Genomic DNA, 16,911 nt, shown 5'->3' with positions numbered 1-16,911 from the left:
ATAGTCCTTTCTGGGGTATGATAACTGAATTCCACAGCATTATGTGCTCCAGTGCTCCAACAGCTGAAGCCAAATAAGTTCTGAACAAAACAGAGGTCCAAAGCTGTGAACCCCATCAGGAGAACCCAAGTTTATGAGGATAAGACTTAGCTGCACTTTGAAAATACAGGAACTGTGCATAAACTGCTTTCCACAGACATAGGAAATGCATATTTATTTATGAAAGGAATTGTGAGTACCCCAAATTTTAGCCATTAGTGTCATCATTTATATCTGCTAAGCATTACAGGTGACAGCCAGTATTTAATGGACAGGCATGTGGAAATCAGGGTTCATGTGTGATACCACTGTGCAGCTGTGAATGTCTTATTGCTGGCACTGGTTTCTCATACAGATCCCTGAGGTGAAAAACGAGATGCATTTTCCAAGACATGAGTAAATTTTGATTGTGAATTATTCCATTTAGCTGCACAGCTGAAATAGCCATGTGGGGAGGATGTTTATTGTAACTCCCTCTCACTGGTTCTCTTGAGACAAAATATGTATATTTATGGATTTTTTTTAGGTTGGAAAAAAATTTGCAATTGTTTCGTTTCTCCACTTTTAATTAAACAATCCTTCAATTAAATTTCGGTTGGATTACATGAGGTAAAATATTTTAAAAAATGCTGCGCTCCAAAATGTAATTAATTTAAGTGAGGAATTTTTTATCAGAGGAATTTTTTTATATTTCCCAGAGTTATGGGATATTGTTCAGAGGAATTATTCATATATTTATAAATATTTTAAACTAACAAGGTCAAGAAAAAAACCCTTTGTCTTTCCATATTGGGGAAATAACTCACACTCCTTCCTCCCTAACACTACCTATGAGACATCCAATGTCAAAAGTATAAAAGACATATTTATGTAAATAGCAAACCACAGAAACTGAATTAAAGAAAAACAGAGGAGTTTAAGGAAACTAGAGAATTTTCTTTTCAGCAGTGCTGCCATTTGTATTTTTTTACTGGTACCTATCCACATTCATTTAGTCTGCCTGCAAGGAAAACCTGCGAGACCTGATGTGAGTAGCCTGAATATCCCAGCAGGAGGATGATCAGCTTGCTGAAAATTCAGGGGCTGTAGCATTTTCACCCCTGGACTTAGAAAAGGAGACAGAAATAGCAAAAGTGCTCACAAGGTGTGAAAAAATGAATGTAAGCAAAGAGTACCCTTGGCTGAACACTTCAAAATGCATAAAAGCAGAAGGTTGTGAAAAGTAAACGATACAGAGACTCTTATCTTTGGAAGGAGGAAGATTCTTTCCTTATATTCAAAGGAAATATTTGACCCAAGGCCAGGAAAAGCATCAAGCTGTGCTCAGGTCTGGGGCAGAAGGGGACAGTCACACTGCCCCAGCTCAGCTTCCCTCTGAAATGCACCAGCTATAATCCATGTGGGAGAGGGAGCCACTCACCCCTTCTCTGTGCCACATCAGCCCAGCTCACCCTTCCTTGAGGTCTGAAGCACCAGTCCCAGCTGGACTTTGTGTGTTTGAGGTCAGGATCTGCAACTAGAGCCCAGTGGGGGGTAAAGCTGGCTCCACACCCGGCTAAAAGCTGTGGATGTCCAAGAACTGGGGCTCATAGGTTCCATCTGTACCGTGAAGAGCAGGAGCCAAGCTCCAGTCTTAGGCCAATGGATGGAGGAAGGGAGGGAGGGAGGGAGGGAGGGAGGGAGGGAGAGAGGAAGGGATGGATGGATGGATGGATGGATGGATGGATGGATGGATGGATGGATGGATGGATGGATGGATGATGGATGGATGGGTGGATGGATGGGTGGATGGATGGATGGGTGGATGGATGGATGGATGGATGGATGGATGGATGATGGATGGATGGATGGATGGATGGATGGATGGATTTTCTTACATACAGTGGCTCCATGCAGAGCAGCTGCTGAGGCAAGGCTATTACAGAAAGTTGACAAATATCAAAATTGTCATGGAGCATGATAGCCAAATATGGTCCACACCAGTTCTCCAAAACAGAGCAAAAAGGATATTCCCCTCTGCCAAACAGAGCTGGGGCTTGTTTCAGGACTGGGATTTGCAGGTGCCAGTGGAATGCAAGTGAAAAATGAGGAGATCTATTTCCTTTTAACAGCTAAGAAAATAGTTCAGCAAAATAATCTCTCTGTATGTCATTTATAACAGAACTTCCTTTTCTCTGGAGGAACTCTCTAGCCTTTCTTTGTTCCCAAAGAGACAAAACCAAGGGTTACAAAATTTACACAGGAAATGCACTTCAATTTCCTGGAGCAGTGCAAAGCTAGGCCTACACATAAAAAGCTAAAAGCTAAGGGAAAAGACATAAAATAAAATATACAGAAAAAGAATAGAAATGTGTATATCCAGACAGCAGGTGTATTTTGTATCAGTCTTTGTAAGGAAACTCCCACAAAGCAGAAGAGAAATATTGATAAACCAGTGCAGAGCCAAGCATCTAAATACATAAGAAGTAGACTGAATATGATGCTTAAACAAAATGGAAAGACAAAGTAGAAACAATACATTTAAATCACAAAATTCTTACTGTGTGGTTATGCAGGGGAAGATTTTCTATCATCCAGAGCTTCAGAACTGTTTCTTTTCACGCATAAAATTTTGCATGCAACAGATCTCTAATTTCAATGATTGACATTTTGTATGCTGTTCTAAATTCAAGTGCATACTGTTCTGTTTACTTTAGGAGATGGCAAGAGTTTTGAACAGGTTTTTTACATCTCATCATTCAAAGAAAAAGCCTAAGGAACTTCATTTACAAGGGAGTTAATGGCTGGTACAACTAACAGATAATATTAACAGATAATATTAACTGATTACCATGAAGTAAACTGGGATATTATTTTTTTCCCACCATGTTAAAATGTGTTCTGCCTTTTTAAAGCAAGAGCATTGAAACAATTTCAAATGACTCAAAGCTATCTCCACTGATGTATCTTCTCATCCAGCCATAGAAATAAATCTGAATTGAATTCTGAACTCAGACTAGGTTGGATCTGTTCTATGTGCAGCTCCTTGAGACTGGGAGAGGGACTGGGGGCAGGACAGCCCTCTTTGATTTTGCCTCCTGGCACCACTCTAACTTACCTATTTTCTCTTACTTGCAATAGGACGTAAGAAGGTAGCACTTCATTCCTTTGAAATACCTTTGCAGCCATCACAAGTAAGAGCTCTGACAAAGTGTACCAAAAGACTTCTAAGATTTTTAAGGGAAAAAAAATGATCCTTTTGCTCTAGGAGTGGTTCTCCATTTTTTTTACTGTCAGGCATTACAGTGGCCAAGTTTATATCTTGGGATTTTGCTCCAGTTCCTTCTGGTTGTACTTGTGAGGTTTAAGACTAATGAGTGCTTCAATTAGAGCCATTCCAACTATACTTATCATCACTTCTGCTGGAGACAATCCAGATTCAGGTGATCAATGCATCATAATTATTGTAAACACAGCTTCTCCTGATTTTTACCTTTTTGGTTCCCTTAGGTATGTGCAATTCTGCCTTTTCTTTGCTGAGGAGTTCAAAGGTGCAAATAAAGGCTCACAGCCTTCTATGAAGATCTTAGCAATTTCATACCTGGCAAGAATTAGCTATAGTTTTTTGCATGACCTGTGCAGCTGACAACCCTGAAAGTACAGCCAGGTCTGTATGTATGGAGAAATAATACATACAATAATGTATGTGTGTTTCCTCATAAAAAAATCAGACTAACAGACTAAAAAAAAAGCTGTTGCTGCCTGCTGCCGAGGTCCAAGGTCTCTCAGGCAGTTTTGTAGAGATTCACGATATTAGCAACTGTTTCCTGGGGATGGGGGTGTGTTTGGATATTCATTCTTGTTTGCTTACTTTTCCTCCCATGTTATGTTCTTCCCAGCTGTTCCAAAGGTTTGAACCATCCCAGTCAAACCCTACAAACTGCTGTACTCATGTCATGTCCTTGTTTGTGCTCTTGCAGGATTTTGGAGAGCAGATCTTCTGAAACCTCAGAGGATTCACAATGCTTTCATCCCATAATCCCAGTGCCAGCCTGTGTTTAATACTGTGGCCATTTCATCTCCTAGGTTCTCTCTTCTTGGGCAGCACTGAATATTTTTGATTCACATTGAATAAATAATTGACAAATAAACGATTAATAAATGTGATTTATATTGATTGAAAGAGTATGGTCAAGTCAATATTGGCATATATTTACTTGGACACCTTCCTCAAAAGTCTCTTCTTTCACGTGAGTTTTTGCTTAGCAAAGACTTTCCCTGAGACTATTTTCTGCTAACAAAGATTAAAAGAAAGCACCATCTCTGATCAGAGTCTCTGAATCTAAAAGAGAAAGTTGCTTGTTGAATATGAGTTCTCTAAGGGCAGAGATGCTTCAATCTGTTTGAGTGTTATCAAACTGCCAAATATGTAAAGACTGGGCCTTTTGCAGGTCTCTGTGAGTTTCTGAGCAGCCTACACATGCTGGAATGTACCATTTTTTGATTTCTCTGATTTTTTTTTTTTTTATATGGGTACTATATGGGTGTGATTTTTCTGTCTCCAGACAGGTTTTCTTTGATGGAGACAGATTTAGATATAGATACACCAAAGAACTCTGCATCCCTTGCCACTACCTCTGCATCCCAGACAGAATACAGAATATTGCACAGAAGAGGTAAATGTATCAATACTTCTTTAATTATGCTAAATGACCTTGTTACTTCCTTTCCAAAATCTGGTCTTTCTGGTGATTGAAACATTGCTGCATTCACAGACTTTCCTGAGCTTTTTCTGGAGCTGCAGAAACATGATGGTTCACCAGAACTTCCATTCCTTAATAATAAACAGCACACATTTATCTGCTCCTTGTCACAGGTAGCAGCCTCATTCAGAGCAAGGCCAGCTTGCTGAAACTATCTCAAAATTCATTATCCTCAGTTTTATTTCTGTCAAAAACCAACATATCTTCTGCTTGGCAGAGCATGCCAAGCAACCCTGGCAGCATCCTAGATTTCTTTTTCAGAATTTTTCTGTTGCTAGAGTGATGCTGACTGGGAGCCAGCTGACACCAGTACCTTCCAAATATAATGATGAATACAGTTAATGCCTAGATTCTTCCATGAAAAAGCTGGGGAGGAGAAAGGCCAAGAAGACTTTCAAAGTACATAACTTTGGGAGTATTTGGTTTCTGATAAACAAGCTAATATAAGAAGCTTGTTTTATTTCTCCACATACATATGCTAATTTTCTGCTGAGCTTTGGGGCTTTCATTGCATATGAGTCCTTAAGCACTTTTATCTGTCAAATACCTCTCACATCTTTCATTCTCTTTTGCTCTTTTTTTACCTTCTCCAGTAGGAAAATACAGAGGTCAGAGACTACTGCAGGAATTGCTGATGTCACAAGTTTGATTTCATATTCTCTTGGCAACTCTTCTATTCCCATAAAGACATGTGGCTACATCTCTTCAGTAATTTGTCTTTTTGCTACTGATGCATCCTTGACCTTCTTTTGCTGTCTGCACAGAGGGAAAACATCAGTCTTTGCATTAAATTGTTCCAAGGACTTTATTTTTCTCCAGCTCGTCTGGAAACTGACCACAAACATCCTATGATGCATTCCTGTATATATTTTCATTTGCCTTTACAAATATCCATTATTAGATTGCCTAAAAAATTATGATCTAAATAGTAAGGACAACTTTTGGTTAAGATTTTCAGTATTCTGTTCATGCTATTTTTTTTTTCCATTATAAGAGAAATAAGGATTTGCTTCTACCTAAGCCTAAAATTCCTCAGCTAATTTTTATTATTCTGGGAAAGTGGCATGGTCCGGTAGAATGTTCTGCCTTAGGTGTAAACTATATCCTTATTCTTGTGCTAAACACAGGTGTCAGCTGTACTTTGTGCTTTACTGTAGCTCTCACAGATTTTCCATCTCCCTGCCCTACTGAAATTTTCTTGAGCTCTTTCCTTATTGCTATTTTTCTTTATTCAATCAATATTGTCTGAGATTATCTCCCTTCCTGCTATTAAAAAAAAAAAAAAAGTAGTATTTTTTTTTTTCTGTTCTGGGTCTTCTACCAGGAGTGAGATGTAAGTGTAATTAAAATTGTGCCAATAGGCCAATGTCTCTGGCACCAGCAATTATCCTCGTCCTGACTATGTCTCATTTTACCATTTCATTTTTGCAATGTTTGGTTCAACTCACCAGAATAATGACACCTTGCCTTCGAACCCTTAATATATTTTATCACTTCTGCCCATCAAATGGGCATCAAAAACTTGTCATTGTTGCAATTTGTTTCTGAGTTTCAGAGTTTCAGAGCATAAAGCTTGGTACTATTTGAACAATTTTGACAGACATCAGATGCTGTTATTATTGGGCTGTCCCCTCTTGAAGCAGAATCGTTCCTTTATGTTCTCTGAATCCACCAAAGCCAAATGTCTAAAATCCCAAGATTGAATTGCTCCAAGGCCAAATGTCCAAAATCTCAAGACTGAATTACTCCAAGAGGCATTTCTTATCTCTGTTCCAATACTGAAATGACCCCTTTGTTAAAAAAATCTCATGGATCTTTCCCCTCAATTTTTCCCTACCTTTATATTCTTGTGTTTCTTGTTGCTCTGGAAGTCTGTTATTTATTTTGCTTGTCAGATGGAATAAGACAAAAGACAGAAATTGACTTGCCCTTTTTGAGTTCCCTACCTATTACATCTTCCCCCACATGAGATCTTTCAGCATTTCAGTAATGTATTTCCCTTTTAATTATTTTGATCCCCATATTTCCCATCCTCCCTATTTTTTTTTACATAGTAAAAAACTATCATTGACTATCAAAAAAAAAAAAAAAAAACAAATTGAGAGGGAAAGTCCCCATTTCTTTCCAGTACTACAGACTATATATCCTTACAGACCCCAATAAATTCATTGACAGTAAAATAACAGATCACTGGGTAAGGCAAAGAACCCCCTGGAATACTGGAGAAGCACTGACCTCACTTAACTAAACACAGGGACAGCTTGTGCCTCTGTCTTCAGATTTCCTTCCTGTGTCCTCTGCTAAGAAACTGGTGTTTAATCATGTACATAATCTACCTCAGTTCCCAAAGAAATCACCCTGGATCAGTTTAACTTCATTTAAAGGCAGATGTTTTCTTGTGTCTTCATAGAGGTGCATGTAAATGTTTGCACCTTATGTGAGATGCCAGGAAAAAGAAAGATTTGCCCAAGACACCCTGCCTGTTGCTTGAAATGGTGTATTGGCCCAGGTGATATTCTATCAATGTAAGGTTTCATGGTTTTTATTCTAGACACAATGAAGCTTTTGGCTTTTTTTTCTCCTCTTAGTCACTCTTTACCCTTTCCCTGTCTCATCTGCCCTTTTTCTTTCCTCTTCTCTTTCCTGGCTTAGAATATGATTTTTCTAGTTCTTGATCTTGAGCATCTCCATTCTTATGTACACTGACGTGGAATTTCATGTTTTTTCTGAAGAAGAACTTGTTTTCTTGCACAACATGGCAATTCCTCCTTTAGCAAATGAACTCAAAAGGTTGCCTGCATGGGGAACTGTTATTTTCTCCCCTTTTTTTAGCACCTACACTTTTTTCTACTCCTTATGATTGTTCTGTACCTGTACAACTCCAGTGCTTTGTATGCAGAACAGTGTGTTGGGCTCAAAGTCCTGTACTGGAAAAATATCTGGATTGAATCCCCTATTTACTCCCTGTAATTTAGGGGTTTGCCAGCAGGATCTAATTTCAAGACTCTAATTAGAAATGGTCTGGAAAAATAAAGAGCTCCAAGGCTAAACACAGGATACCTTTTTCTGCTGCCTATAATGCCATAATTCACCCGCTCCTTTGATGCTTGTAAAATGTTAACCTGTCATGCTTGTTAATTTTTTTTATTATTTTTAATGCACTATAAAATTATATCTTCCTCCATATTTTATGCTTTTATTCATGTTTTATGGCAGCAAATAATGCTTGCAAAGCATTACAGGAAGCAGATTTCTATTTACCTGGCAGGAAGTGTGCTGCACAAGCAGTAACAGCTGCAAAGTGTTTCAGAGACAAGAGGTAAAAGCTTGTAAAGCTCACAGAGTTTTTTGGTAGCATCCATGACCTTATTTATCAGCTCCTTTAGCTTTAGGTGCAGACATCTCAGCCTGCGTAAAAACCTGCATAAAAACTCTCCATGCCTTGTTAACAGTGAAAAAGAGTATGTCCTTATTTATTTAGGGAATATAGGTTAGATTTACAGATTTGCAGAAGAAATTCTTCCCTGTGAGGGTGGGCAGGCCCTGGCACAGGGAGCCCAGAGAAGCTGTGGCTGCCCCTGGATCCCTGGAAGTGTCCAAAGCCAGGCTGGATGGGGCTTGGAGCAACCTGGCATGGTGGAAGGTGTTCCTGCTCATGGCAGAGGGTGGAATGAGGTGGGCTTTAACGTCTTTCCAACCCAAACCATTCTGTGATTTTCCAATTTGTTTTGCCTTCCCCCAGCCCTCATCTCCCTGTCTCACACACAGAAACAGCAGCTGGAAGTGTGTGCATAAAACTACCCTTGCAAAACAGAGTCCCAGACACCCTTGCAATTCCTGTGGCTGAAAACTGCACAGAATGGAACAGACATGTCCAATCTGGAGTTATTAAGCACACTGATTTGTTTTTTCCCTGAAATCAGTTTAGGTTTGATAGCAGATCTAAGTAGATACCCCTGTACACTGTGCTTTTTATTGTCCCAGCTCCTGATTCTCTTTAAGGCTCCAAGTTGTGACTGTAATAATTTTTATAGTGGGACAATCTGTGTTGACTTTAGATAATTATGCCTTCCTTTGAAAAGCCATAAAGGAAGAAAAGCAATAATTTGTATTTTATCTCCATGGTTTATGAAGCTCCAAGTGCATTATTGTAAAGGTTATGAACAGACACTTTGACATTTTCCCCATCTATCTTTTTTGTCACTGTCATATGATGGTGGAATCACCATCCTTGGAAGAGTTCAAAAGCCTTTTAAATGTGACACCTGGGGACAAGGTTTAGTGGTGGCCTTGGCAGTGCTGGGTTCAGGGTTAGACTTGATGGTCTCAAAGACCTTTCCCAACCTAAATGATTCTAGGATTATAAGAGTCTACATGGCTGGAATTAATTGCTTCCTTAGTTGTGTAATTACAAGGAAAAGGTCATTTTCTGAAATGCAGTTTTTTCTTTTTAAAAAATTCAGCATGAAATTTGAAATTAGTTTTTAAAAGGGAATTTTAAGCACTGTTTAATACAACAATTCAGATATCCCGTTTATGACTCACAATCTTCTAAGATACTGGAATTCAAAACTTAAATCCAAATACCATAAGACATGCACAAAACTCATTCCAAATTGGTCATAAACAATTCTTGTGTAAGAAACTTCAGTTCTCCTCATGACTTTGATGAGAGTCTCTAAAACCAAAAGTAACGCTTACAAATCAGGGATTATTTTTAACATCTCATTTACCCCAGAGGTTGGATATGGTGCGTATCTTTTTGCAAAACTACAAGCATAAATTAATGCAAAGTTTGCCTCTCACATCACATCATCTCAGCAAACATCTGCTAACCACAATTTGAAACCCTAAGTAACACATGGTTTAAACCTAAGTCCTCTTTTAGCTGTGCCCCATAATTTGGATGGATTACTTCCATCCATCTGTATCTGGAATTAAAGGATCTGTCCTACAGTATTGTAGGGAATTATTTAAAACAAAAAAGAAAAAAAATGGCACAAAATGGGATAAAATGGCATCACACAATGGCAAGACTAAATATGGACTTCACTCTCATATTCAGGATCCTATAACTCAGGCTCTAACTTTAACTGCATTTTTCTTTAATAAATATCGTGCAAAGAGAAAGGAAAAGTTTATGCTTAAATGCAGTTGTCTGGCTGCAGGAACTGGCAAAACTGATGAGCTGAATCCCGCAAGTTACGCGAGGACATCGAATTTGCCACTGCAAGAGCTCAGCTAACTTTGGGAACAGAGTTGTTGCCATTAGCAACGGGCCCATCATTTATAGAGGGAGAGATGTTTATCACTCTGGGCTGCTCTGAATTTTTAGTGCTTGGCCCAGTGGTAGGAAAAAAAGGGGTGCTGCTGCATTTATTTTGTATTAGTTCTGGCCTTGTGCTGGTTGGGAACTAATGTTCTGTGCTGTGCAAAGTGCAGGTTGCAGGGAGCCACACACCTGGATTTGCTATTGGATACATTTACATTGCCACAGTTTTATTTCAGAGCTTTTGGAGGGGGTTTGCTTTGATTCTGCACTGCCTTGCACAGGTTTTCAGTCTTCACCCTGTAAAGGTTCAGAAAAGCCATTTCTTAATCCCTTATATACAGATATGAAAATTTTTATTTGAATAATACAATATTTTTTCCTTATTTTGATAATATATAGTTTTCTTTCAGTTCCTTTTGTTACTAGTGCATGCACTATGATATTTGCTCCAGTTCCCTTTGCTGTCAGTAGATCCTCTACTTCTTTCTCCTATTTTTAGTGTTTGAAGGCTTTTGGCCCTGACTTCCATCTTTTTTTTTCCTTGACACTGACTTCCTCTATTTGCTAAAACAACTGAAATATTACCCTTCCTCTCCTGTATTTATATTTTCCACCTCTATCATCACAACAATCCTGATCATTGAGCCTGTGATTATCTTCACTGGGTGTGATTATCTTACTTTCATCCCCACATAAAATTTTCTATGGTTCTCAGCCAGTTTATTAGCAGTTCCTATCATGATTATTGCACTGAGACAAGTGTATGCAGGAGCTGCTCAATCATCATGGAATAGAGTCTGACATATAACCAGAATATGCTTTCTTTACTTTTGTAAAACACAGCCTTTCTGTAAAACCAGGGTTTTTAAACCAGAAATGATTTTTTTAAAATGGAAAGGAGTTAAACAACAGTGTTGGCATTGAAATTAATAAACTGACCATGACTGCACTCCCTTCAAAACAAAAACTCTCCAGTCACTGAAGCAATGAGTTTTCAAACAAGTCCCACAGCAGACATATTTCATTTTAAAAATGTAAATATTTTAAAAGGTACCCTCATGTACTTATTAGCAAGATTATGTAGCAACATTATCTGTGAGTGGATCCAGAGACATTCATTACACAATGATTTCTCTGCAGCAATGTCTGTCGGATAATCTCACACTTGAGGACTAAACTGAATATGAGTCTCTTGTACATTGTTCCCTTGTCATTTGCTTGTCTGTCTTACAACCCAGTGCTGTAAAATAAGTCAACTGCAGAGCTGCTGATATAAGAACATTTGAACATATAACTCTTTGCATAATTGGGATGGGCAGTTTCTTGGTCCATGATCCAGAAGAAATGTAAAACATTACTAGAACTGAAATCTTTAGGGAAGTATAAATGACAGTGGGCAGTTTTAATGCAGAGAAAGCAATTAAGAGCTGAATGCTGATTTATTCTGTTTACTTTCAAATGTTACAATTATAAACCATCATTCTTGGTTATTTTCTGTTTTTTCTTTGACAAAATGTTATAGAGCTCAAAGAGAAAGAGAACTCTGGTCAGCAAAACATGGCTCAAAAGCCAAACAAAAATAATTACTCCAATTTCCTTAAGTACGTGGTAGACACAAAGGAAAGGAAAGACACACAGGAGAAATGAGTACCATGGAAGCTGAACAGATGACAAGTTTAATTGTCATAGCTGTGTGCCTGAAATAATGAGCTTAACACAGTAACGAGAAGGAGCTGTACTTTAGACTAACAAGCTGGATATTTGCAACACATCAAAGAACATGTGAAGGGCTTTGTAATATTTACCGAGTACTGGACAGAAAAGATATATGTGGCATTCAGCAGGAAAGGACACAGGAAACTGGAAAATGCCCAAATATGTCTCTGAAGTAGAAAAACTCATGAACTGTATGGATGTGGACACTAAAGCCTGGAATTTGTATGAATGCCGATTAAATAGGTAGATTAATTAATAGCTTTAAAATGGTGTGAGAGAAGAGGAAAGACACTAGAAGATGCATGATACATTGCACAGCAGAAGCATTAAATAAATATTAAAGCAAGAATCATGGCTTGGATTATTTAGCTTCAAGGTGGTAAACAATTTTTCCTATTCTGCTCTATTTGATCAGTGATGCATAATGACTACATCTGTAATAGGAAATTAACCATCCTTGGGACTGCTCTTTAGTTATTCAGAGTTATTCAACAGTTATGGTCATCCAGAATCCATAACTGAGCTAGTGAGCCCTCCTGACTCCAAATCCAAGTGAGCTGTCTCTTCAAATCCTCTCTGTCCCTTTCTAGCAGCCAAACCCTTCTGGAAATCATCTGGAACAACGCTCAGTGGCCAAAGCCAAAAACATTTTTGACAGTTTAACAGTATGGGCAGTTCAATGTTTTTGAGTAGATAAGAAGGTAAGACCATAAATGTTGCAGTGTCAGTAGAGAACTGGGATACTCAGAGAACTAGTGGATCCTAAGGTGTCAGTAAGGCACAGAGGTAGTGCAGGGTCCGAGCCTGATCTTAGTCTGAGGTTCATGAGAGACACTGAGGTGCTGGAGCATGTCCAGAGAAGGGAACTGAGCTGGACACTCAACCCACCCTCAGCTGCCCTCTTTTCCTGGATGTTCCTGTCAGGGAGTTGTAGAGAGTGAGAAGGTCCCCCCTGAGCCTCCTTTTCTCCAGGCTGAGACCCTTTCCATCTCCCTCAGCCCCTCCTGGTGCTCCAGACCCTTCTCCAGCTCCATTCCCTTCTCTGGACTCTCTCCGGCCCCTTAACATCTCTCTTGTCCTGAGTGGCCCAGAGCTGGACACAGCATTCCAGGTGTGGCCTCACCAGTGTCCAGCACAGCGGGACAATCCCTGCCCTGGCCCTGCAGCCACACGCTGCTGACACAGGCCAGGTCACACTGGCCTTTTTTGGCCACCTGGGCACAGCTGGCTCATGCTCAGCCACTGTCACCAGCACCCCCAGGTCCTTTTGTGCCAGGCAGCTTTCCAACCACTCAGCCCACGGGTCTGCAGCTCTGCATGGGCCTGCAGCAGATTTTCCACCTTCTCCTCTGCTTTTTGACTGACAGTCTGAAGATGCCAATCTTTTAAACATTAATGCAACATCAAGCAAGCACACTTAAGGTTAAGTATTGAACTTACATTTAAGAGAAATCTTTCAAAATACATTTTTCTCCATTAGCTTGGCCTAAGAACAACTCCAATATGTCTATTTTTAGTAAGCTTTTGATAGAGAGGCTGTTTAGCCTCCATATAAAAATTTCCATGTGCTTCCTCTATGTGCTCACATTTGTGGGGAATGAAGTGGTGGAACCTGAATGTGTTGTCATGTACTTTTCCCCTCAGAAAGACAAAGGGAATTGGGATTTTTCAGCCTGGAGAAGAGAAGGCTTTGGGGAGATTTAATTGTGGCCTTCCAGTGCCTGAAGGGAGCCTACAGAGATTATGGAGAGGGGATTTTTGAAGAACATGTAGTAACAGGAGAAGGAGGAATGGCTTCAAAATGACAGAGAACAGCCCTTTACAAAATGATGGATGTAGAATTTAATTAATTCATTAAAAACTGTGTTCCAGAACATTAGCCAAATACCCTGGTATTTAGAAGTGTTGATTAGCCAGTTAAGAGGGACGCATGTTTTCTGTGAATTTGGAATTTAAATCTCAGCATGGTGTGTGATAGCCTTTAAAGATTAAACCATCTCAAATGAGATTTCCATGTAAAATGAAATTCTCATGAGTACTTTCATGTAAATGTCTACTTAGGAAATATTTGCCTATACTCCCACTGGAGTCAAAGTACACGGAGTCAAGGGACTCTGAGGAACTGCTGACTTAAATCTGTTTGACTGCAATGGGAGTTTAGATGTCCAATTCATATGTGGACATCTACATAGAGACACCTGAAAGGAAGCTGTAGCCAGGTGGGGGTTGGTCTCTTCTCCCAGGTAAGAAGCAATAAAGAGAAAATTACCTCAAGTTGTGCCAGGGGAGGTTTGGACTGGATAACAGGGAAAATTTCTGCACAGAAAGGGTGATTGGGCACTGGAACAGGCTGCCTAGGGCAGTGGTGGAATCACCATCTGGAAGTGCTAAAAATAAAACTGCGTAGATGTGGTGCTTTGGGACATGGTTTAGTTGTGGCCTTGGCAGTGCTGGTGAAATGATTTGACTCAGTGACCTCTGAGGGCTTTTCCAACATAAATGATTCTGTGATTCTACATGTGTCTTGGTCCAGAGACTGAACCCAAACCACAGTGAGCTTTCTGACTTACACTAGAGGAAAAGCAAAAAAAGGCCAGTTTGAACTCAAGACTTTCTGACATGTTTTCTTTCTTTCCCACAAATATATATAGAATTGGAATATTTTTCCAAGGAGATCTGTAGTCTCTAGACCAACATTCCTCATTTCTAACCACAGCTATGTAGAAAGTGTAGGGCTTTCTGTACATGCACCTATGTTTACATGCTCCTGTCTGTGCCCTCCTATTGGTCTACTGGTCCTCAAGACCCAAATTTGTTCTTGCAAGAGAAACAGGCTTTTCTGACACAGGTGTTGAACAGTCCTCTTCCAAGAGAAAAATATTCTGCCTGCTTAGTAGAGGCTATGCCATAGCCCCAGTCTGACACTGTATTTCTATTCATGTTAAAAATATTTCTCATGACAATGAACATTCACAAAACATAGGAATTTTCATATTTACTTACCTCAGAGAAGGAAAGTTCTTTGATGTACTCTCTTTGGATCCCACAGGCTGAGGTAGGAATGTGGATGTGCTGTGATCACAGCAAAAGTCAACGTCAAGATTGAAATAGTTTATTTATATTTTAAAGCTTTGACTAAGGAAAAAAAATAAGACCAAAAAAAAAAAAAAAAAAAAAACAAACCCAAACAACTCAGAGAACAGGATTTGATACCATCCTTATCTCACATGTTGAACTGTCTTGGACTGACAACTGGTAGTGACAGAATGGGAATTACTAGATTTTTATTTTGACACTTCTTCCACTAGATTCCACACATTTTCTACTAGAATGTATTTTCATAAAAAGATATTTATAAGTTTGAAAGATTCCATATTCTTAAAATTTTAACCTTGTATAAAAAGCCTAAATATTTGGGGCAGGAGGAGACTTATTAAGAAGAAAAGTGGATTTTCTTTGTTTTGAATCTCCATTATAGACGACTTTCATTGGATTAGAAAAATCTGAATTTATCCACACAGTATTAACTGTGATTTGTTCCAACTCAGGATGGTAATTTTGTTGCCTTTTTTTTTTTTCCAAAGAGAAATGAAAGCAATCTATCTCTTAAAACATGACTTTAAGAAACTTAATACAGTTTAAATGCCATGCAAATATTGTTCCTCAGCCACCCACTATAAAAACTTGGATATATGTGTTTAAATTCCTAAAAGGAACACAATGTAAGAGACAAGGTTTACAATTTTAGAAGATGCACAGAGGCAATTAAGACTTCCATTAAGTATAATAATTTCTTTACTTTTGTTCCTAAGGACCATTGTCACTGCCATTTTGTTTGAATTTTAGGTGTAGTCTGTTTGAGCATTTAACTTTGTTTCTCTTCAGCATTTTCATTCTCCTAATCTAGAACTGAAGCTGTTGCATATGAAGGCATATTTTGCATGTATAGAAAACCCACCCAGCACAACAGGAGGTATTTTTGCATTGAGAGATTTTCATGCAACTAATGATTTGAAAGTTATTTTTTCCTGCTGAAGAAAAAAAAAAAACAAAACCAAAAAAACTACAAACGAACAGACAACAAAAACCCCAAGCAAACAACAAAAAACAAACAAAAACCACAAAAACAACAATAAAAAAACCAACTCAGACTTCCGAGAGGTGGAAATTTATTTAGAAATTATTCTAAAATCATTCTGGTGACAATCAGATTTTTCAGTAGTAGCTGAAAAGTGAATGGTCACAGAGCAAATCAATATCACTGTGTAACAATAACATGAACTGAACATTCAGACACAGCCTGAATTAAATATTCAAGTGACTTCACTTTCATCTATTTGCCTATAGATACTCATTTGCATATGCACAGGAGCTCTTTACAAAAGGATGGATGTGGAATTCAATTAATTCATTAAAAACTCTGTTCCAGAACATTAGCAAAATACCCTGATATTTAGAGGCGTTGATTAGCCAGTTAACAGGGATGCACATTTCCTGTGAATTTGGAATAAGGAGTTTAAATCTCAGTATGGTGTGCGATACCCTTTAAAGATGAAACCATCTCAAATAAAATTTTCATGTAAATATCTACATGTAGATATTATTGCCTATTGCATAGGCAATAATTACTTGCCTATGCTCCCACTGGAGTAAAAGGAATCAAGGGATTCTAAGGATCTAGTGATTTAACTCTGACTGCAATAGGAGCTAGAACAATAAAGTCATTTACTCTCCCTCTATTTCTGGACGAGGAACACAAATTCGGACGAGGAACACAAATTCTTTCACACCCCAACCTGTTGACTATAGAAACTACTTCTCTTTTACATTACAACACATCCAAATTGTGTGTTAAAGCACTGACCAGGAGCTTAAATATTCACCTGTAGGACAAGATTCTGTGGTGGATTTCATTCCACTGCACCATTTGCAATAAAATCCTGATTATAACCAGTGAAATTTAACACACAAAAAATTATCCGAGAATCCAAATGAAAATTATGGACATGAATGCACATGAATGTACATTAATGTACGTGAATCAACTACATGACACATATAATCCATATAATCAAAGAAACAGCTGATCCTGATGGTATTTTAGGGTATTCTTCCCATCTGTGCTTTATTTATGTAATGCAA

The sequence above is a fragment of the Anomalospiza imberbis genome, chromosome 4 (genome assembly GCF_031753505.1).
Source record: "Anomalospiza imberbis isolate Cuckoo-Finch-1a 21T00152 chromosome 4, ASM3175350v1, whole genome shotgun sequence".
Lineage (NCBI taxonomy): Eukaryota > Metazoa > Chordata > Aves > Passeriformes > Viduidae > Anomalospiza > Anomalospiza imberbis.
Note: the sequence above shows the minus strand (reverse complement) of the source record.